The sequence below is a fragment of the Acinonyx jubatus genome, chromosome C1 (genome assembly GCF_027475565.1).
Source record: "Acinonyx jubatus isolate Ajub_Pintada_27869175 chromosome C1, VMU_Ajub_asm_v1.0, whole genome shotgun sequence".
NCBI lineage: Eukaryota > Metazoa > Chordata > Mammalia > Carnivora > Felidae > Acinonyx > Acinonyx jubatus.
The window spans coordinates 9,113,910-9,135,558 of NC_069381.1; the positions used below are offsets into that span (position 1 = coordinate 9,113,910).

Below are 21,649 nucleotides of genomic sequence, written 5' to 3' on the forward strand. Positions count from 1 at the left end.
TCTGCCCCTCCCCCATTCATGCTCTGTCTCTCTCTGTCCCCAAAATAAATAAACGTTAAAAAAAAAAAGGGGTACAGGAAACTATATGACTTGCCTAAACACAAACAGTAGCCGGGCATTCTAATCGCAGTTTGGCTGCAAATTTCCCGGAACATCTGTCTTCGTAGCCCTTCGCTCCCAGAACAAAAGCTATGGTGGGAAGCGAGGAGCAGCCAGGTAGTCCGCCTGGGGACATGGGAGCTTAAGTGAGGGGGAAAGAAGCTTCTGCATCTCCTCTCCATTCTCAGAGGAGCCACGAGCAGGAGAACCACGGCCGAAGTTAGCAGAGGTGCGCAGGGCACGTGCTGGACCATCTAATGGGAGCCTCGGAGAGCTTTGGCCCTTTACCCTTTATTGCACTAAAAAGGCATTACAGCTTCCGCTGAGACACTTGGACCAGTTTCCCTCTGTCCATTTGTCTAGGTCCCAGAGTAGGTTATTAATGAGGATCTGTGTGTTAGAGAGAAAAGAACACTTCGCCTGGAGAGCCATAGGTCTGGGTCCCCACCCCCTTGTTAGCTTCGGGCCCTTGGTCAAGTCTCCTCACCTCCCTAAGCCTCAGTTTTTTCATCTATAAATTGGGGATAAATATACCTGTCTCTTTATTCTCTCTCTCAGAGGTCTGAAGCCCAACCAGAATTATTTTAATGTGACTGCCATAAGGAGCTATAAACTGCTGGACAACCCTATGTTTGAAAGTCACATTAAAAGAACACAGATTCTTGCAGGTGGAGAAATGTTTCGGTGCCTTGAGGGTTTGTTCTGATGACACTGGGATCTCTCAGGAACATACTAATTCTACCACGGGATAAATCACCCCTGTTTCTTGGAAGTGAGTTATAACCATCTCCAACCATCCCAGTTGACTGAACAGGATCCAGGGGTGTTACTCAGGGTTTTTCCCCACTGTTTAGACAACAGGGACTAACAAATGATTTGAAGGGATTAGAAGTGAGATTCTGACCGAGGGCTGACCTGAGCCCAGGGACCGAGCCAGGAATAGAACCCAGGAGTCCAAGAGTTCTGCCTCTGAGTCTGCTCTTGGAACGAGCCTTTCTGCTTCCTTTGTACTATTGCGTCCAAGTGAGGGCTTAGATCTTAGCATCTATGTTTTCAATGACTCAAATTTTAAGCAGATGATAGCAAAGTAAGCCATAAGACTGCAAAAGAATACTCCTGCCAGTAATCCATCTGAAAAGTGGCCTTACAGGAAATATTGGCTCCTTTTCGTGTTTATTTGAACATGATTTTATTTATAGGGAACCTCCCCCCCCCCACCCCCCGCCTTGATTCTCTCAGATTAAAATACTTCCAAGTTCCTCTGCTTGGTGGAGTGTGCAGGCATTCCACAAGGACAGTCACCTAACTTTCCCCCCCCAAGTTTCCATGCAATCTAATTGTTCTTGGGAAGGCAGGTGGGGGCGGGGGGAGAAGAGGGCGGAGGACCACGCAGAGCCCTTGGCCTCCACATGAATGTTGTAGACCAATATCCCCTGCTGCATTTGTTAACTGGACAAGTATGTGTGGTTTGGAACCGAAATAAGAAGGCTTTTCCAAGGCAACGTTCTGCTGGCTCAGGTTGCATCTTCTCGTCTACGTGTTGGGCCACGTTTGTCTGTTCCCAAGTCAAGTTTATGAAAGTGGCACAGATGCAGCCACACTCGCCGTGCCACGGGAGCCATATAGAGAAGCCCAGCCCTCTTCACACATGGCCACGCATGCCCTCTTCCTGCATGTGTGGTGGTAACTGATGGGAGCCCTTGAAAAGATACTTGGGTACAAAGCCACAGAGACCCGGGAGCAGCCATTTCACAAGAGAAAGTACAAATAACGCTGAAAAGACAGGAGTATTGGACTCTGGGCTATGTATTTGCTTGGTTATTTCTCTAAATACCCTCTGTTGTAGGCTTTGGGTTACAGGACATTTTAGGAATGTAGCAGATGAAGATTTATGAAGCCGGGTCCTGAGGTTTCCTCCAAAATATTTCTTCACCTTTTTAGTCAGGACCCCAAATGGGGAGAGAAGCGGGAGCTGGCAGAACTTGAAATATTTAAACGAATTTAGCAAAGCTCAGGAGTGTCAGAGCTTTATCTCCTTATTTAAGTTAGATAAGGAGGAACGGGAATTCGAAGGGTAATGATAGATTGACGTTTAAGAATATAGCCATGAGGACTCTGAGAATGCTCTGGAATCCCAGGACCCCTGTGTTGTGCACGTAGATGTAAATTCCAGTTGCTCTGAGAGCTTTTGAGTAACCTCTGGGTTGATTTCGCAGAAAAGATTGATGGTGGGCATATTTGACCTTTTCAGTAAAAACACTCTAAAGACACCACCCAAAATTTGTTCAAGACACTTTCTGCCAGCGGCCTCCCGGATATGAAATGGACGTAGATTTTCTTAAGGAAAAGTCCGTTTTTGTTACAGTGTTTGCTTCTTACCTACGACTCTCCCGGATTGAGGGGAAGAACGTCTTGGGTCAGCAGAGCCTGAGTGCAGTCAGGTTGGACAGGTTGGGAAAAAGTCCACAGAGGGAACTTGGCAAATGCTTTTACTACTTTTCCATCCCAGTTGGGAAATACTGCTTGTAATTCTCCTATCCACGCATAACACATCAAACAGAATTGGTTTGAATTGAGGCTCGAGGCAACTTCCCAAGATTAAAATCTTCACGAAAATCAAAGTGGTTATTAGGATACACCAGGGCGGTCAGTTTTTCCAAAACCAGTGTCCACCTAAGGCAGAGGAGAGTGGACTTACGCCCCGTGTAGCTGGGGTCAGAAGCGAGCCCAGGATTGTTTGGAAAGCTTCTGTTGCATCTTAAAACTAAACGAATCTTACATTTTATCGCAGGTTTGTTTTCATGACTTAATGTTTTCAGTTGCCACCTAGTAAAATCAGCCCGTCACAAAGGCGCACCAGGTCGTCCTGTAGCAACTGCCTCTCATGCTCATTGAAGAACTTCAAGAGAAGCCTTCCGGATGAGTCCTGGGGACCCTAGTAGCACTGACGCAAAGACAGGTGTATTAACACAGTGAAAAGCTAGAGCCTAGTACATACTTGACCCTGAGGCTCTGCTTCTGATCTTCAGCCGTATCTGTCTGTGAGCTTGATAGCTATCTGCTGCTTGGGGCAGCCAGGGAATCGGGTGATATGAAGTTTTATCGTGAGAAGGAATTTGATTTTAGTGAGACTGAAGAATGATTGCTGTGTCCACCCAGAGGGAAGGGGCCGTTCACACCTCTCCTCTGCTGCCCAAGGGCGGCACATGGGGCACAGGGCATAGGGCAGCCAGTTGCTTATCTTCTGCTCACCCTTGGGTGTGTGTGAGGTGAGAGCCATCTATTCTCATTTCCCGATCTTGCCAAACCAGGCCTTTCCAGAGAATGCCCAAAGGTAGATAGACCGTTTTCTCACTCCTCCTGAGCAACCCCCACGGGAGAGACCGCTTTCAGAGCTACGTTAGGGTGTAGGATACTCTCACTCGGGTCTAAAATTACGCTGATGAAGTTACAGGATAAGATATTTTTCAGAAACACCCTAACAGTCTTTCATGCCTTATAAGTTAAAATTCCTCTCACAGGAACACAAACAGAGAGATCTTTTTTTTTTTCTTCTGAGACTAACATCTTCCCTCTTGCTGAACTGTAAATACCATACTCCCCTTTCACTCAAAGGCTCCAGATGATGCCATTCTCATTATAACATAACTTATGGAAGGCTCAGATCTGTTGCTGAAAAAAAAAAAAAAAAAAAAAATGGAAACCTGCACACACCTATCTGAGAAGAGACTTTTCATTTCTGAAATCCCATGACTCATTTTTATGCAAGATTATCTGTTAGGGGGGAAAAACACTTTTTTGGTCACGGTACATTATAACCGTTTCTAGAAAGGAGTGTCTATTTTTTGCCATTTTTGGCACGCAGACATGACTGACTTCCTGGAAACGGCACAATCCTGCTTCCAAAAGCAAAAATAAATTGGATTTAGGCATGTGCATCCTTAAAGTACAATCCTCATGTCTCAACCAGCAGGTCTTTGCTCAAAGAGAATAAAATGGAAAGTATAATTGCTTTCTGATTTTGGTTTCTTCCATTTAAAAATTAAAGAATCAATCTAACCATTGCACATGTGGAGTCCTTTCCTCGTTCGGGGACTTGATTTGTGCAACTCTGGAATGGCTGCATTTGAGATTTTGGGTTTGAACTTCAAGAGAAACGGAACAGTGTGTTTCTTCCTGAGAAAAATTTGTATTTTATGCATTAGAGAAGGATGAAAAGTCATATCCTGTTTATAGAATTCCTCTGTAAAGGTGTTAAGTGCACTTACTTTTAGGTTTTGATGACTACCCTGTGTCTTTAATGGTTTTCCCTTACAGAGTTGTCTCTCTTTGCCCAGCAGGAAATTGGAATCCTCCTTAAAGAGGAGATCCAGGTTTGAGTTCAGATCCCCTGCTCCCAGAAAGCTTGAGTGTGGGATAATTCTGAGGCACATAGGGGGCCAGCAGACCAGGAGGGGATCGAAGACTATAGTGTTGTGTTACAAGTAAAAGCTTGTAATCTTTGGGGGAAGAAAAGGTAGGTTTGGGGGTTATAATTAGCCCAGAGTTTCCTTGCCCCAATACCTTTATTTAGTACTCTTTTGTCCGACTGCCTTTCAAAGACAGATTCTTGCCAAGTTTCTCACTTACTTGTCAAGTGGGGGAAAAATAAGATTGAACTTGCAAAGCATTTTATTTTTTTTTTATTTTTTATTTTTTTCTAATTTTTTTTTTAACATTTATTTATTTTTGAGACAGAGAGAGAGCACGAACAGGGGAGGGTCAGAGAGAGAGGGAGCACAGAACCCGAAACAGGCTCCAGGCTCCGAGCTGTCAGCACAGAGCCCGACGCGGGGCTCGAACCCACGGACCGCAAGATCATGACCTGAGCTGAAGTCGGATGCTCAACCGACTGAGCCACCCAGGCGCCCCGTGAACTTGTAAAGCATTTTAATCACAAATCCTCTGCAAAAAAAAATAGTTTTATTACATCGGGCTTATATAACTCAAATTTGGCTAACAGTGTTACTAAACTATATCCTTAGTGGATTTGCTTTGCTACATAGAGGAACCGGATTGCTCATTAGCACAAAATTTGTCCATGTGGGTCCTTTTAGAACAGAAGCTCTCAAAACATGGCTTGAGGACCCCTAGGGAGGCCCACTTTCCCAGGATCCATAAGGTCAAACTTACTTTTATATATTTATATAGGAATTCGTACGTGGGTAGTTAAATAACCCTGTTATAGTGATATTCTCTAATGAACATACAGTGGAGTTTTCCAGAAGCTACACGGTGTGTGATACTGTGCACACGGATGGAGTGTACAAGCAGATAAGAAAATGCAACTGTTTTCTATTAAGCAAGACGTAAGGAGATTTGCAGAAATGTAAAACAATGCGACTCTTCGCACCTTCTGTGGCTCCATGAATATGCCACCACCAACAGATACCTGTGCCTGGTTAATTTCCTTGACAAGATGCTCTATGTGAAAACGTGGTGATGATCCATCATCCTGCTGGGAAATAGCACCAATCGGCAGTGGTGGATTAATGTGGATTAAACTGCAGGAGCCCCCGTGATAGGATGCTTCACCTTGGCTTCCTGCCGACAGTTGTCAGCCCTCCTGGTTTGCTCCTGACTTTTACTGGGTTTCTTGAGGTAACAACTGGAAAGATTTTATTACATACCAGAAAGACCTCTTACAACAATTTACCTAATTTAGTCCTTCACCTTAACCTACCCTCCCAATAAATTTTAACTTCAGCAGCATGGTGAGCAAGGAGCACATTACTTCAAAGTGCAAGGCCCATCTTGTCAAAGGCCGCTGGCTCCCGCTAGCACTGCCCTCAGCTCTTCCAGGAAATGGAGAAGGTATATCTGGGTCGCAGTTCACTTGGGCAGAACCTCGGCTTTCTCCCCTAGCGAAGCTGGTGGGGCAGGACAAACCCACAGTATTTGGGTAAGCTCCTTTGAACTCTCTGTGAAAAGCAGTTTTTATGAGGCAGTTCTGTGTTAACACCAGAGGCCGCCCCTAGTAGATACTACCCAAACGTACTTCAAACGTAGGTGACGCCAGCGGTGACACAAGCGTCATCATAAAATCCCGGGGACTGCAGGAAACTTCAGAGGAGAGTCAGAGCCGAACTTCACTTCTCATTATGAGGAGGATGGGCCCCAGGAGTCCTGGCTAACCCTGCTAGCTTAGGACTTGTTGGATCCAGTGGAACCTCCCTGAGTTCTGCCAGGATCGACACAGGGCAGAGCTCCTCAGTTCCCTAGACTTTCCAGATCTACCCCGGCGGCACAATTAGGGTGACAGTGACTGGCACCTGCCCACCTCCTAAAGCGTGAAAGGCCAGCTTACCATGTTTTCATATCCCTCGTGAGAAGACGAGAGCCTCTAAGAGTCCGTGTCTTTGTTTGAATTGTTGAGGGGCCCCATTGATTCAGTTTAGCCAATTCTAAATGTGTGTGATACTCCGATCCAATTGCTTAATAAACATGCTGGTTCAAGTATAGGCAAACTGACAGTAGAAATTCATTACTTGGTTAAATATTGACCTCCCACTATGTTCCAGGCCTATAATAGGTATAAGTGCCAAGAATATTTAAATACTTGAGGACAAACTGCCTTGAAGAATCTTCCAGATTCTTGAGAATCACCAAGCTGTTTGTGCATCAGTATTCTTAAATTGGTCTTGCGTGTTCAGGAGAGCAAGTTTCCTCTAGCTTTCTTTAAGTACCCCTTTATGAGGGTGACCTGATTTCCTGTTTGTTCTGGAAAACCACAAAGTTGAATGTGTGTTGCAGTGGTGTATACTGGGGAGGCTTGGTTAGTTACAGGCTGTTTTTCTGGCTTTATTAACAGGTTTGTCATAGCTCTTCCAAAACTCTCCAAAGATCTCCACTCTTTCTGCCTTATATGTTCTTACTAAATATTATATAATTTCGTGCTATGACTTTGACCCTCATTGCCTCACTATAACACATTTTTTTTTGTCTTCTCAAACTAAATTTTATTTTGTCAAAGTAAATACGTGTCCATACTATTAAAAGTCGAAGGCTTCTACATGTCTGAAGATAAAAACCAGCAGCCTCCCGCCTCCGTTTTCCCTGCCTCTGAGACCTTGCTCCCCCAGAGGCAACCACTTACAACACTTTTGGCTGCTTCTTTGATTTGTAGGTATTTACCTCTATGTTTCTTAAAAAAAAAAAAAAAAAAAAGTGCTATTTCTTGATTTCGTTCAACTTCTTATTACTGTACGTACATACTCTCTCCCCCTCTTTTTCAGTATAGCTTTATTGGCCTTTTTGGGCAAATTGGTATTCAGTTTTTATATTGTTAGGACTATGTCAACAGTATTCCCAGTGAAGCTACCTAGGTGACTATGATTATGTTTCCTTTTTGGTTTCTTTTTTCTCCCTGGAGTTTGTAACTGCTCTGACTCTTGTTTGCTTAATTTGCTACATGCATATTCCCACTTCTCCTCAAGCTCTTACTTTCAGCTTTCTTTTTTTTTACTGCAAAGTTAGTGACTCCCTAAAAAAAAGTGTGGTTTTCTATCTGCCTATCGCTGATTTATCCGCAAACTCTTTCTGTATGTTTCAAAACGTATGAAGCAATTTGTCGGGTTTAGGATTTTTCTGGTAGGTGCTTCCCCTGAGTGCTGCCTGCTGCCCTGTGGACCTCCTGCCGTCTAGAAACCACAGGGCTAGTGCCCTGCTGCTCCTAAGTTTCTTTCTCCCGTTGGTTTGGTCTTTCTCTTTCGTGAATAGAGACGGTTCTCAGGTGGGTGGTGATTCTCGACTGTCTGTTCTGATCCTCTTTCAAGCCAAGGCACCGACAAGCGGCCTGGGAGCCCTCTGTGGGGCCTGGGGCCTTCCTGTCTTGTGCTGAGGAGGAACAGGCTGACGGGGGTGAGAGAGGGGCCCGCAGATCTCCCTGCTGCTTCCACGGGCCAGTAGCCAGTCTTGTTTGCAGCACCCTGCCACACGGGGCCTGCCTTTGGCCCCGGGGCCCCAGAGCTTCTTGGTGCCCCGTCTTGCTGAAACCTGGCGGGCTTCACCGTGCTAATTAATCAGCCTGCCGCTCTGTGGCTCCCACTCCCTCGGGCTTACATTTCGGCACCGCTTGTCCGTCCACTGCTGCGCTTCTGAAAGAGTGCTGACACCTTCTCTTTATCCTTTTGGAGCCGTGCCATTTGTATCCCTTTGCTTCCGCTTTCGAGGGGTCTCTCGACTCAGTCTGTCATATTTAATCAGAAGCCCTGTAGCGCGGACTTTTCACTAATTCATTCATCCCTTCTTGATGTCCTCCCCCCCCCCCCCCCCCGCATCCAGCCAGTAGCTCTGAATCCGTGTGGTTTGCCCGACATCCATATCCGTGGTTTCTGCTACGACCTTCTTTAAGTTTGGTGGCATCAGGAAATCAAACAGTAACGTGGCTGCTGACTGTTTTAGACCTTCACCACGAGCCAGGCACCGTTCTGTGTACTTTCCCCGTATTCCCTCCTTTTACAGCAACAACTTCTGAACAACGGCCTCTTGGGCGGCCAGTGGCCCTTCCTTCCCTGGAAGCCTTGGAAGGCGCCTGGAGAGAAGGCTTTGCTACTCCCAACCCCAGCCTCAAGTCTGGGCTTGGTCTTTAATCTCTCATTCTGTGTGTCGTAAAGAAACAGGTTGTAGAAGGCTCTTGTCAGATCCCAGGAACATGAAAGAAATAGCACACCCCACGGTAGTGACATGGCCCTGTCACCACTCCTCGTGGAACCATAAAAGCTATTCAGAAGGGCCAGCAGCTGGTGAGCGACTGTGCTTAGATCCTGGGTGCTGATGGGTGTTTTGTAGTTTCCAAGGGAAGTTGCTGAAAGTTTTCTTATCTCGACACTCCAAGGGCAAGAGGTCTTTCTTCAAAGAGAAGCGGTCATTTCAGAGAGAGATGTGGAAAGAACATAAAATCACAGGTCTTCCCCAGTTCTGGAGAAGAAATGGGAAGGAGCACTGTGGCCCCTCCCGTAAAAAGGAACCAGGCGGTTACGGGAATCAGGGAGGGCTTCCCGCAGCGTGGTTTGGTCCCCACATCTGTCCAACAAGGTCAGAGGGCCCGCGGGGAGTCGGGCAGCCCCGGCTCCGAGGCCCTGCGCTGCTCTCTGTCAGCTGTGGCCTGGAGCGAGTCCCGCCCTGCTTCCTGTCTCTGAGGTGAGAGTCCTGTCGCTCCCGTGGGATGGGAGCCTCCGTGGTGCTCACGTGGAGGAGGTGGCATAATGCACGAGAGCACCTCGCCTGAAGCAGTGTGTGCGGTCGGGGCTCGAGAAACGGCGTCGGCGTCCGGGCTCTTTCTGAACACGGATGGAGCAGACGCGAGGCGGCGATGACGTCTTCACTGCTCGCACACACCGTACCCCCGAAGGCCCACTGGCCACTTGCTCTAGTCTGCGAGGCCAGGTTCACCTGCTCGGTTGGGTGTCTGTCCTTCCTGGTCTCTTTCTCCGCACAAAACAGACCATGAAGTTCAGGCCCACAGACCTGGGCCCGTCACGCGGCCGAGGTTGCTGGGCGGAGGCCCTCAGCCTGGGCCCTCAGCCTCCGTGTAGGAGAAGCCCTTTGAAAAAGGTGTGCGGAGGCCACGAACTCACTCTGAACCCACTTGTGAAGAGCAGGTGATCCCAAACTATTGTTAGTGTCTGCGGTAAATGATATGCCTCTGGGTTCGAGCAGAGTTCAGCCAGAAGCCCCACATGACATGGAAATCTGTCCTGGAGCCAGGTTTGTCGGGTAAAAGTTATGTAGCGAATGTCTCCAAACATTGGCATCTGTTGTCTGCCGAGGCTGGGGCGACCGGGAGTGATGGAGTGCTTGCGGAGATTGGGACGGGGCGTGCGACCCTGTGACAGCTGACAGACGCTTTCGGGCCACTGTTGCTCATCCAGCTCTCTTGATAAACAGCCTTGAAAGCATTACGTGGTTTGGAAAGCATTCCTCAAAAACAGTTATACTCTCCAGACGCATGACAGGCCACCGTGGAGTTTTGTGGAAGGATTTTGAATCGTAGAATCGGATCCCCCTTCGGCGGGGCCGGTGGAAGGGGCGAGGGCTTATCTGCGCGACTCCCGCCAGGACGGCATCACAGCAATGTTATCGTGTAGGTCGGGGTCCCCTAGTCTGTTAAACAAACAAGAGAGTGCTCTCGGGGTCAGGGCTAGAGTTGAAAAGGAAGAACTCTTTGCTTTCCTCTCTGGGTAGATGCGACGGGCCCCTCGAAACCTCGCTTTCATCGTGCGCCCTTCATTTCGCGGCTTCTGCATAAGGAAAGAGACAGGGCTTCGGGTTATTGTGCAGCTTGGAGCCTTTCAAAATGAGCTTCCTCTGGAGCATAAATGTTCGTTTTGTAATGCATTTCAGAGCACACCTTCCCAGTTGTCCTATTTCCAGAAATCTAGCTCCCGTTCCCTTTTGCTCCTCCTAGGAGGTTCTGGGTGCCGCAGGGCGAGAGGGAGGAGGGGGAGGCGGCTTGCAGTGGGTGGCGTCCGTGCCGTCGCAGTTCATTTGGGACTTAGACTCCTACAGAACTCGTGAGGCAGGCAAAGTGCTCTGGCGACCCATTTTGTCACAAAACTTTTACTGAATTCTAATACACCACAGGTTGGTTTCGGGGGTTCGTTTTGTTGTGTTGTGTTTTTTGGGTTTTTTCGTTTGTTTTTTGCTTTGCTTTGTTTTGTTTTAAGTTTGGGGATGGCATTCACAGGATTTTATTCTTATTCCCAAAATGCAGTGGTGGTGCTGACAGAGTAACATGGAACATCATTCTGATTTATCATGGTGAAGTGACAGCAGTTCACATTCTTTTAATCTGTCAGTGTAGGATCGGTTCCTCCTTGACTCGAGTCTCTGCGATCAAAATAACCTATCTGGATGTTCCCTTTGGGTATTGGAGGCAGCATGGCCTCTTGGCAAGAGGGCAGGATCATAAATCATGAGACCAGAACCCCGAGTCCAGCCCTCACATCCCTCTGCCTTGTGGCCTTGTGCCAGCAGCCTCTTGTCCCCTCCTCAGGCCAGTGTCCCCACCTCTGAGGGGGTGAGGGTCGTCCTGGCCTGGTCACATCTGCCTGGCCGAGGTGAATAGCTCCCTGAGGAATGGCGCAGAGGGGGCTGGCTCTTCTCCCCCGGCTGGCTTTGCCATCACAGAGGAAGCTGGGCATTGGGACAAAGAGGGAGCTCAGGCAGGACATACGAAAGCTTGATAATATTTTCTAAAAATAAAAAGGCAGTAGGTTAATCTGAGGCAGTGCGGTACCTAAAATATTGCTGAGCAACCCTTGGCCCTAGCCTGAACCCCAGCTGGGCTTAGCGCTATTTAAGTTGGTTACATCTAATCCCCCAAAGGGTTGAATAAGTGGCCCCAGACATGGCAGGCTAGCTCACATGGGGGCAGCATGTGAGGACAGCCTACATAAAATGTAACATCCAGGCAAACCCTTGTAAACAGACTGCTTCCCACACGCTCCGTCGCCATAGAGGTACTAGAACGTTACGCAGATTCTTTTAGCGGATGCCCAAGGAAGTCGGTGTTCAAGAAAAGCTCTTGACGGAGGCCATTTTGCATCAAGATTGGATTGTGTGTGGTATGAAAAAGTAAATTCCAGAACATTCCTCTTTGGCTCCCAAACTAGGATAAAATTCGTCCTTTTTAGGCCCTGCGTACGACATAGAGTCAGTGGCGGGGCCCCGTAGCTTGCAAAGGCCGTCTGGAAAGCACACAGGAGAGAAGTGTGTGCGGCGGTGAGTTGGCTGCTGATGGCGGCCCTGGGCCCGTGTGGTGGCTGCTGCTGCCTCCCACTCGTGAGCAGCTAGCGTCCCTGCACTTTTGAAGTCAGGCCCCCTTTGTTTCCTTGCGATTCTATGTCCCCAAATACAGTTATCAAAGTGACCCGGAGACAAAGTCCCACAGGAAGTGGGGGCATCCAGGTCACTGTTTATGGAGCTCTCACAGTCTATCTTGGCCCCTAAGAAAGTCCCATTCTCGGCGGTGGGTCTGGTTTTCCAAACTTTAATATATCAGGGAATCTTGACGCATCTGGGCTCATGATGGGCCAGAGTGAGTCTTCAGAAGGCCGCCTGCTATGCACCCAGCAGCCAGTGGAGACCGGCCTCACTCGCAAGTGTTCATGTAGCCTGTGTGATCACGTGGGCGTGTGCAGGTGCTTTGTAGACTGCCCTGGGAGACGTGAGGTGTTATTAAGACTTCACTTAGCCCCGAATTCATATGTGAATAACTAGAGGCAGATTGAATGGATTTCACATTTTTCTTGAGAATTTCCTAAATTAGCCTACCTAACTTTTTCGTGCCCTTTCTCTTTCCTGACCTAAGTAGCTCTCTGCAACCTATATTTTGTACAAACCGGGACAAATATTATACAGTAAAAGAAGAAGTACCACAGACACTGGGATTCTCAATAGCTAGAGACAGTTTTCTGTGATCCATTCATTCCATGGCACCTCCTATCTACTACCAAAAAAAAAAAAAAAAGGTGCTTTGGGCTTTGGAATGACAAATTCATTAGCTCAGCTCGAAACATCAGCATCGTGGACAAGGAAACCTTTGAGGAAAACAAGAATGGGTATACAGTTCATTCAGAAAGACCGGGTTAGTTCCGATCAGGAGGCACGACTTGCACCTTCAGGCTGAACCCAGACTCTCATCCAGAGCCTACCACCGGCCTCACTGGACTTCATCAGAGACACCTGCCTCTACCCAGAGGTGGAAAATACTTTGGTGCATGTTGTTGCTAGTGTGGGATTTTATTTTTAAACAAACGTGGGCCCTAGTCTAATACTGCATAACAGTGGCCAAAACGACCAAGCTGGCAGGAAAGCACTCAAAAAGCCAGCAGTGACTCCCTTCAGAGGCTTTCCTACCTGGTCCTCTCAGCGTGTCTTTGGTTTAGTTTTGGCTTGTTTTTTTCCCTCTTCCATTTCCTCTCTTACTCCTCCTTCCTCTGTCATGCTTAGACTTTGGTTAGAAGAGTTCCGCTGGTCATCATTCCAGGCTGTCAGTAGCCTCATTTAGAGGTGGGCCCACTGAGGCACAACAGATGCTGAACCATGGTGGTTCACACGATGAACTGTGGGTTCACAGCTCATCCCCTTGGAGAGCCTGGGTTCAGCTCTGGCATGACCGCCTTTCTGGCCCTCAGACGGCAGCCTCTGGGGTGAGCCGCAAATTCCGGGAGTGCTCTCCTCTTGGGATCATCTCTAAACCGAGGTGGAGGCCTGTCCATCGAGCTGATGGTTCAGCCCTTTGAATACGAATCAGCTATTGAAGATGGAGGGCGAGAGCAGACTCAGCAGGGCTCATGCACGGGACCTTCTGTTTGATTCCATGAGACCGGATCCCCCTTGGGCACCTCGCTTCCGTGTAGGTGCGCACACACGTGCACATTCACATACCGTGCTCACGCGTGTGAGTTCACTTTTTTCTGTATTAATATTTAAACTAAGCGCAGCCACCAGGCAGTGTCTGCATTCCCGTCCCCCGTGGCACCCGGGAAGACGGCAGTAGGGCAGCAGAACTGGGGCTCCTTTTAACGTCTCGGCTGTACGAAGGGCAAGTGAGCCCCCACGGTACCCCCGAATTCACGAGTTCGCGCGGAGGTGCGCTGGTTGCTGTTTCCCAGACGGTTCGTCAGAGATCAGACTGAAGATACTGCTTTTGTGAGAACAGAGTGCACTCATACATTCAGGAGCAGCTCCGGGCCTATATGTAGGGCCCAGGGCCTGCTGGGATGGGGTTTTACACTTGGGCTGTCCTTTTGCCCTTCCACTGAACTCTTTCATTTCAGTCATGAGCAAACAGTCAGTGCCTGAACTAACAACCCTGCCGTCCTCCAAAGCATGGCTCGCTTACAGTACCGAACAAAGGGAAGGAGGGCCGCGTGGGCCGGCCCAGGCCAAGGAATGCGGCTTCAGGGTTCTGCTCCATAAATTTAACCAGCACGACGAAAAGGAGATAATATGAGCCTTCGTGATGATCTGAAAGGGGGAGGTTCTGTGTCCCATTGATTGCGGTCTGGCCCGGTGCCAGGCCCAAGCCTGACCGACAGTTGAACCATATCGTTAAGGCGTGTAACACAGCTCGAGTCTTGTACTGCCGCCAACGAGTACATGTCCACAGGGCAAACGTTTATAAGGAGTCGAGGCGGCTGTCCTGTTTAACCCTCTCACACCGCGTGTAATAGATCCAGCTGCCACTCAGAACTTGCCCATCGGGGGTCACGCAGGAAAGCCTGCACGTTTCTGCTCTTCAGACGGAGCTCCTCAGGACCGGGGAGAGGGAAGAGGCGCCATCCAGAGAGGGTTTCCCTCCAGAGAAGCAAAGCAGTCGGTCTCCCGCCTTCCTCCAACCGCCCCCCGCTCCCCCCCCCCCCCCCCCCCGCCATCCCGGCCAGAAACAGGACACCGTAGCGCTTTATTCGAAGTAGCTCTCTGTTTGCAGTATAATGTTGCCGAAGGAAGCGGGGCTGACACCACAGGAAACCTAGCCGTCTCCGAGGAGGCCGCGCTGGCGGCAGAGGCGGTTGGACGTGGACGGCGGAGCGTGCTCCTGGAGCTGCTGCAATTCGGGATGATTCTGTTTCCCTTTCCCGCTACGCAGCCTCCTCGAAGGCTGCTGATAGCCTCACCTTCTGGCTTTCCAGAGCCGCGCCCAAATGCAAAACCAGAGCAGGTGCAAGGCTGTCCCATGGGGTGGCCTGTTAGCCCCGAGTGCTGACTGTCAAGAGGCAGGCCGCCCCGGAGGGCCTCGGTCCCCTCATCGGGAGGGCGTGGGGGAACGGGCACCCCATCACATCACAGCAGGGCCTGCGGGCGCCTGGCTTCTCGCGGTAATACTGCACCGAGTAAATGGAAGACAGACAGGGCTCTGGGTGTAAGTAGTGGGAAGAAAGGCACTGTCTGTGTTCAGAGGACCCTAGGAAAACAGTGGGCTAAGGGGTAGTTTAATCCCGCCCGTCCTTTGGCCAAACTGGGGACCTGCCCCTCCTTTGTCCACACCATCCAGCAAGGCAGACATTTCTGTCATTCCCAGGGAGCTTGTCTCCAGGGGACAAGGCATCGTGGGTGGATACCCGTGTCCCAGCTGATGGTGCTCCAGATGCTGAATGCTTATGTGTGCCACGCACTGTTTTAAGCATTTTATTTTCATATATTACTGTCCTTACTGTTTCATTTTCACAACAACTATGTGAGGTGGATGCTTCGTTTTCCCCACTTTACAGCTAAGAAACATGACACACAGAGAGGTTACGTGACTGGTCTGAGATCTCAAAGGTAGTGAGAGAGGGAGCCAGAATTTGAACCCTGGCAGTCTCAATGCAGAACACACATTCCTAACTTCCGTGCTGTTTCTGGGTCATCTCTTGGTCTCTCCCACCCAAAGACCTCATGACTTAAATCTGAGGCTTCTCACCAGCATTCATGACCCACTTCTTTTTGGTTCTTGGATATGGATACGGAGAGAGGGAATAGGGTATCTGCCTCAGACCCAGAAGATATGGGAAAAGATGCCAGTGCAGGTGTTGGGGGAACGGGGTGGGCCGGGGGGTAGTTTCTATAAACTTTGGGTCCCCTGGTGTGAAGGATGCTTGTCACATTCACTCCACCCCAACCAGCTTAATCCAGAGACAGTGCGAGAGGACCATGGGAGACCCTAGCCAGCCAGTGCCCATGCCTGGAGAACTTGATCGCTGAGCTTTGTGTCTAGGAGCTGTGCTGTCCCAGAGCCTCCTTCCTGCGCCGCCCCCCACCCACCAGTGATAAACGACTGCAGCCTCCCAGGTGCGGCATCTGTCACTTTCACAAACTAGCCATGATGCGACCTGGCTCCACCTTGTCTTTGCTCTGCCATCCAGCAAAAGCTGTCTTCACCAGCTGGTCACCTGAGAACTCCAGCTGCTACACAGTACAGGAAGCCTTGGAAGGAGACTGAGTAGGGTGTGCTCAACATGCGGTAACCTCCTTTTCGTGGCCAAGGAAGGCTCCTGCTTACTTTGGTGCTGTGGGGCCTGAAAAAAAAATGCTTTCGGAAGTAGGAGAAGCACCTGAATGGCTGGGCAGCCCTGCGGCCATTGGATTCCATTTGATTTTGCTTCTATGGTCAAGGTGCTTTAAAAGCCTAGGTAGAACCAACTTACGGGGTGGACTCCTGAAATGATTGCTAAACCCAAAGTTTAGCAGACCCTGGTACTGGATGTCTCCTAATGGGGCATCTGTTCAGAGGTTCTCTTTGTCATGTGTTTGAATGCATTTGGCATCAAGGGGCCGTGCTGTACCTGGTCTTTTGAAATATCAGAGAGAGATGCTAAGGGTTAGCATTGTAGGAAGAAATTCTGTTTTTCTCAATTGTTTTTGTTCTTTAACAGCGATCGAAGATGCCATGAGGTAGCCAGATGATCCACTAACTGGGATTTATAGAAATTCTTACCTGCAAAAATTTTAAGACAGAGAGAGTACTTGAAAGTTTCAGTGCTTCATGTAACATGAAGCAGAAGGAGGTCTGGTCTGAGCGTTTGGCATCTAAGTGATCTTCTGGAAAGGGAAGGATGAAAAGCAGCTGAAGAATCACCTCTTGCCTGATACATGACTCAGCCTCCTTTGTGGCCTTCAGGGTTGTCCCAGGCCTGCCTGCTGCTCTCCATGCAAGGAGCTTGGTCTTTGGAAAACCACATGTGTTCTCTCACTAGCTGCCTCCACCTCGAGGTCCAGAGGGAGAGACCACCCTCAGCCGGCAGGAGACGCTAGAATAGACATTTCGTGTTCGCTGTTGGCAGAGTAGGGAGGGTGCTGTCACCTCTGCTCTGGGTCAACTCCCAGATGCACCTGCTCTTCCCAGAGGTGTAGGGAGGCTCAGACAGAGGGGCTGGTGCCGACTGCTGATGGGTCTGTGCTTCTCGAGAGCCTGTGTCTCAGTGCTGGGGGACGGTGCGGCGGCGGGGGCGGGTGGGGGTGGGGGGACCATTTGCAGAAAGGCAGGTGGGCTAGACTAGATCTGAGAGGACTTTATTCCGCTGACCCCTCTGTGTGAAAGTGTCTAGTAGCTTCTTTCCCCACTGTCTCCTTGGCTCCCAGCAAGCTCTAACACATCTTGAATCCCCATTTTTTCTAGTCCTGTAGAGGCAAGCCCCAGTCCGACAGTTCCAATGGATTCGGTCTTGTTGGTTCTTGTTTCCTAGGAAGACAAGTACTCTGAGGGTTTGGTGTTGACTTGGCCCAGAGGGGGTGCGTCTGATTTTTATGAAGGCACAGAAATGCACCTGAGATGACCCCACGCCCTTTTCTTTTCATTCTCACCACCTGGACCATTAATTCTGCTCTCAAAGCAGGTGGGGGGGTGGGCGGGAAGGAGAGCATTTCAAAGCAAAGCTGATTTGGTCTGTGAACCAGCTTGTCTTCTAGGTTGTACTTCACCCTGACGAGAATCAGAAAGGACAGTCTATAAGCCCCCGAAATGCAATTTCCAATGAAACACGAACTTCGCTCTAGTGGCTCTGCAGCTGGAGAGCCTCGAAACCAGTTCCAGATGTTCTCTCTCCCTGTGTTGGCTGCAGGGGAATGTCGGGCAGGCTGGGAGGCAGAGTGCGTTTGCTTTTACCCGCTCTCGGAGTGCCCCCTTTGCAGTCCCCTGACTCACCCCACAGGGCTGTGTAGGGAGAGTGCGGTGGGCACCTGGGCCTCGGCCCGGCCTGCCAGCTCCCACTCATCCGCCGGGGCACGCTGTGCCGAGCCAGCCGCTTGCTGCGGGAGAAGCCCTCGCTCTGCTCTCCAAGGTCAAAAAGCAAGATAGGGCTGGAAAAGTAAATCAGGTGGGCTGGGAAGGAGGCCTCCTGCCGAGGACCCTCAGGTCACCAGAGCAACACCGCTGGCCCTCACCCCATCCAGCATAGGGTGGGGCTGTGCCGCCCAGTGTCGGAAGAAGTAGCGTGGACAGTGACGGTCAGTTCATTGTCCCCTTCCTCTTGAGAACTCTTCACGCGGACTGGCCCCTCAGCCACAAGAAGCCATCCCAGACAAAGCCCGGCCCTCGTGACTCCCTCTCCGGTCTGCCTCCAACCCTTGCTTGCGTACAACATACGATGATAGAAGTCTGTGCGCCCTTGTGCTCTGCTCTTTTAAGTGTGCATTAGACATTTTGGTGTCTGTGCCTCACTGCGTCCTGAATCGTCTTCTGAAAGAATAGCTCTGTTATCTGAGTTCAAAAAGATGCATGGATGTGAACTGTTGTGAAAATTCAAACAATGCATGGGCACGCACAGTGTGTGGACGTTGTTCCAAGGCCCTCGTGCAAGTTACCGCTTTATGGCACACAGGTGAGCTCGACACTGTTATTCCCATTTTAAAGAAGAAAAGAAGAACTCAGTTGCCCTGGCCATTGACAGTTGCCGAAAGGTAGCAGTGGTGACCTTGGCAGATATTTCTGTATGCATGTATAGATGTGCGTGTGCACACGTGCGTACGTGTGCTTTTACGTGAGTAGGAGCACCCGTGCTCACAGCTGACCTTTTTCACCCAACGGTGACTCTGGGACATCTTCCCGTTCCAGAAGTTAATCATCACTCTTAACATTTCTATGATATTAAGTTGCATGTGTGCCATGGTATCCTTACCTGTCTTGAAACACATTGCACGCTGCCTTCTAGGAAGTTGAAACTCTGTGTGCTCCCACCACAGTGCTTGAGAGGACCCGTGTCTCCTCACCCCTGCCAGCTCTGGCCATTTACTCACTCAGAATCCAGCCAAAAATGTTATGAAGGCAATGTTAGACTAACAGCAAGGCATCGTTCCTCTTTTTGGTCCCCACCGATCTGATCCGAGAGAGCGAATTTTCCACGTCACTGAGTGCCTTTCTTTGATAAGTAGGAGTGTGGAAGCATCTCTTCTTACTTCAGTTGGCTGTTCGGATTTCTTGTTTTGGGAATTATCTTTGCCTGTTCTTCACCCCAACCCTTTTCACAGCTCTTGAGATCGAAGTTTGTCTCCCTTTTTTAGTGTTTGGCTTTGTCTCCTCCCAGCCTGTCTCGGCCCAACCCTTCCAATAATTGTCATTTAATCTGTTTCTCATCCATATTAGTACAGATCTTTCCTCCAAATACTAATGAAATTGAGATCAGTCACTGTGTGAATCCCTGTGAGTTAACGTCTGCACCTTCACTTTATAAAAGGAGAGCTGTCACAGCTCCAGTCGGGTGCTTTAGCACCGAGAATGAGGCTTCAGTCAGATGGTTTAGGATACTGTGTGGTGTGGTCTGCTAGCCGGCTTTCATCCTGTGGTTCGTTTCTTCCTGTTTCTTAGTATTTGATTACCGCCAGCTCCTGTTGTAAAACGTGGCAGATTAGTACTGATGCCATACCTTGTTGTCTTAATAAAAATCTTGCTCCGCTTGTAGGCAGGACACTACTTGAAGCCAGACCTTCCCATCATGCCCTCTGTCTGTATGGTACCAGATGCCCTTAGCTGTCTCCTCACCGATGCAGTGTCTAGGTTTCTTCCCCACCCCTTTCAAGGATGTCCATCTTACCTTCCCAACTGGACTATAACCTTCCTGAGGTCATGCTTCTGCCTTCTTTGGTCTTCCTCTAGGATCCCCAGAATGCTCAACACAGTGACGGGTCAGAGTATTTATTAAAGACATTTTCATCAGCACTCACAATAAGTTGACCGAGTCCAGGAGAATCAGAAAGACCCGAGATCAAGTTTGGCTTTGCCACTTGGCAGCTGGATGGCCTTAAGCAATCTTGATAATCTCTCTAAGGCATGATTTCCTCCTCCATGAAATGGAATACTAACTTCACAGCTTCCTATAAGAATGTTGTGACATGAACATGCCCCGTGTATAGTCCACACAATAAATGCAGCTGCGTGGACATACCGTGGACTGTGGCGGCCCAGCAGCCTTCACTCTGGTGTCTCTCTCACTTAAGGTCGGTGGGGAAAATACAGATATAAGAGAGCTGGTTGAGGCGGCGACACACTAAGTTTTTCCGTGGAAGATCCTTAGAGGCCCTTGTGCTCCTCCGTTGAAAGACTCGTTGTTGAGTCTGAATGTGGTTTTTTCCAACAGGGAGCCTTATAATCACTCAGGGACTCAACACGATGCCACAAGTTTAAAACATGCCAGTGTCTCTTTTATGCTGTGCCAATTTTTCTTAAAGGGAGTATGCGTGCCTGTGCCTACGCGTGTGTGCACGTGAGAGAGAGAAAGGCTTGGAAGAAATAAAGATGGCGTCCAATTGTGCCTGGCGTAACAACTGTCATCTCTGGTAGCCTCTAAGCATTTTACCAAATGCACTTTAATTGGTTTCCTTCTGTTCTATTTTTATTTTGTAGTCATTGTAATGTATATGGAGCCAACTCCTTCAAATGAGACATTTGGTCATTAAAACATGTTATTTAGTGTAACCGCCACGGGCCCAGCTTCAGCAGCATCGAGGACGACGAAGGAGGGGTCCGAGTGGTTGTTCTCCCATGACCTCACCACAGCAGTCACCCGCCAGTCTCTACCGCGCATGTGCCAAAACGGAGGCCGCCGGCAGCCCCGCGTCGCCTGCATCGCGAGCTTGGCACATGCACCTCCCAGGACCAGCTCCTGCCCCTCCCTGCCTGCCTCCGGTGGCCCTCAGCCCTACTGTGGCATGTGGCACAAGAGCCCCGCTGGCCCACGTCACCCCTGTGTGCTGATTAGACAGGAATCCACAAATCTGTTGAGTGCATGTTTAATGTGACACAGATGTGGGACATATTGCAGATCTTTCTGCTTTACAAATTTTCAGCTTTTTGCATTTCATCAGTGTTGCTTATTATTTACAGAATGTAACTTGAGACAGCAGAACAGATTGTAATTTTTGAAAAAAGGTTTTGGGGGGTGATGGGGCCGCAGGGGATCTGGGAGAAAAAAATCCAGTAGTGTGGAATGTTGTTTGCTGTCCAGACCAAACAAACCAGTTTGCCAAGGGTTGATGGACTATGGCAATCAGTCCCATTCATGTTCGCGCTGGCAGCATTTAATTGTAAGGCAGCGTGACCTTCTTATCGCCAAATGAAGAACAGTCCTTTGTCACCAGGTTGAACACCATGGCACCAGGTAGGACGTGTACCTCTTGTGGAGGCCCCACAGGGTATCACCTGGCTGCTAGCTTGTGTTCTGCTTCCTTCCTGTCCAAAGAGGAAGGACACCATTGAACCCACTCCCCACTCAGACACATGGATGTTCCCCTTGCCTTAGTCCTCCTCTGGCTTTGTACCCAGGCACTGCAGCAAGAGCCCGAACAAAGAAACCCCTCTTCCATTGCCTGAAAGCTCCAAGATATTCTCGAGGGCACCGGAATGGTGGGCCAGAGCCAGTTTGACACAAGTTCAAAGAGAAGGTGCCATCTCTTGTTTGTAGAGGGCAGATTCGACTAGAGGTGGTCTTGGCTTCTGAGAAAGCTCAGCCATAGGTTACATTTGATGGCAAACAATAAACAAGCACCAGCCGGTCAGCAGGAAGATGAGAAGTAGGTGATTGATTGGCTGATC

The 21,649-nt window shown here is 49.4% G+C and overlaps 1 protein-coding gene across 10 annotated transcripts in view; it reads left to right on the forward strand.

Moving 5' to 3' along the window:
* The window catches only part of VPS13D (vacuolar protein sorting 13 homolog D), a 256,101-nt gene that overhangs the window by 208,941 nt on the left and 25,511 nt on the right, over positions 1-21,649 (forward strand). The window lies entirely within an intron of this gene.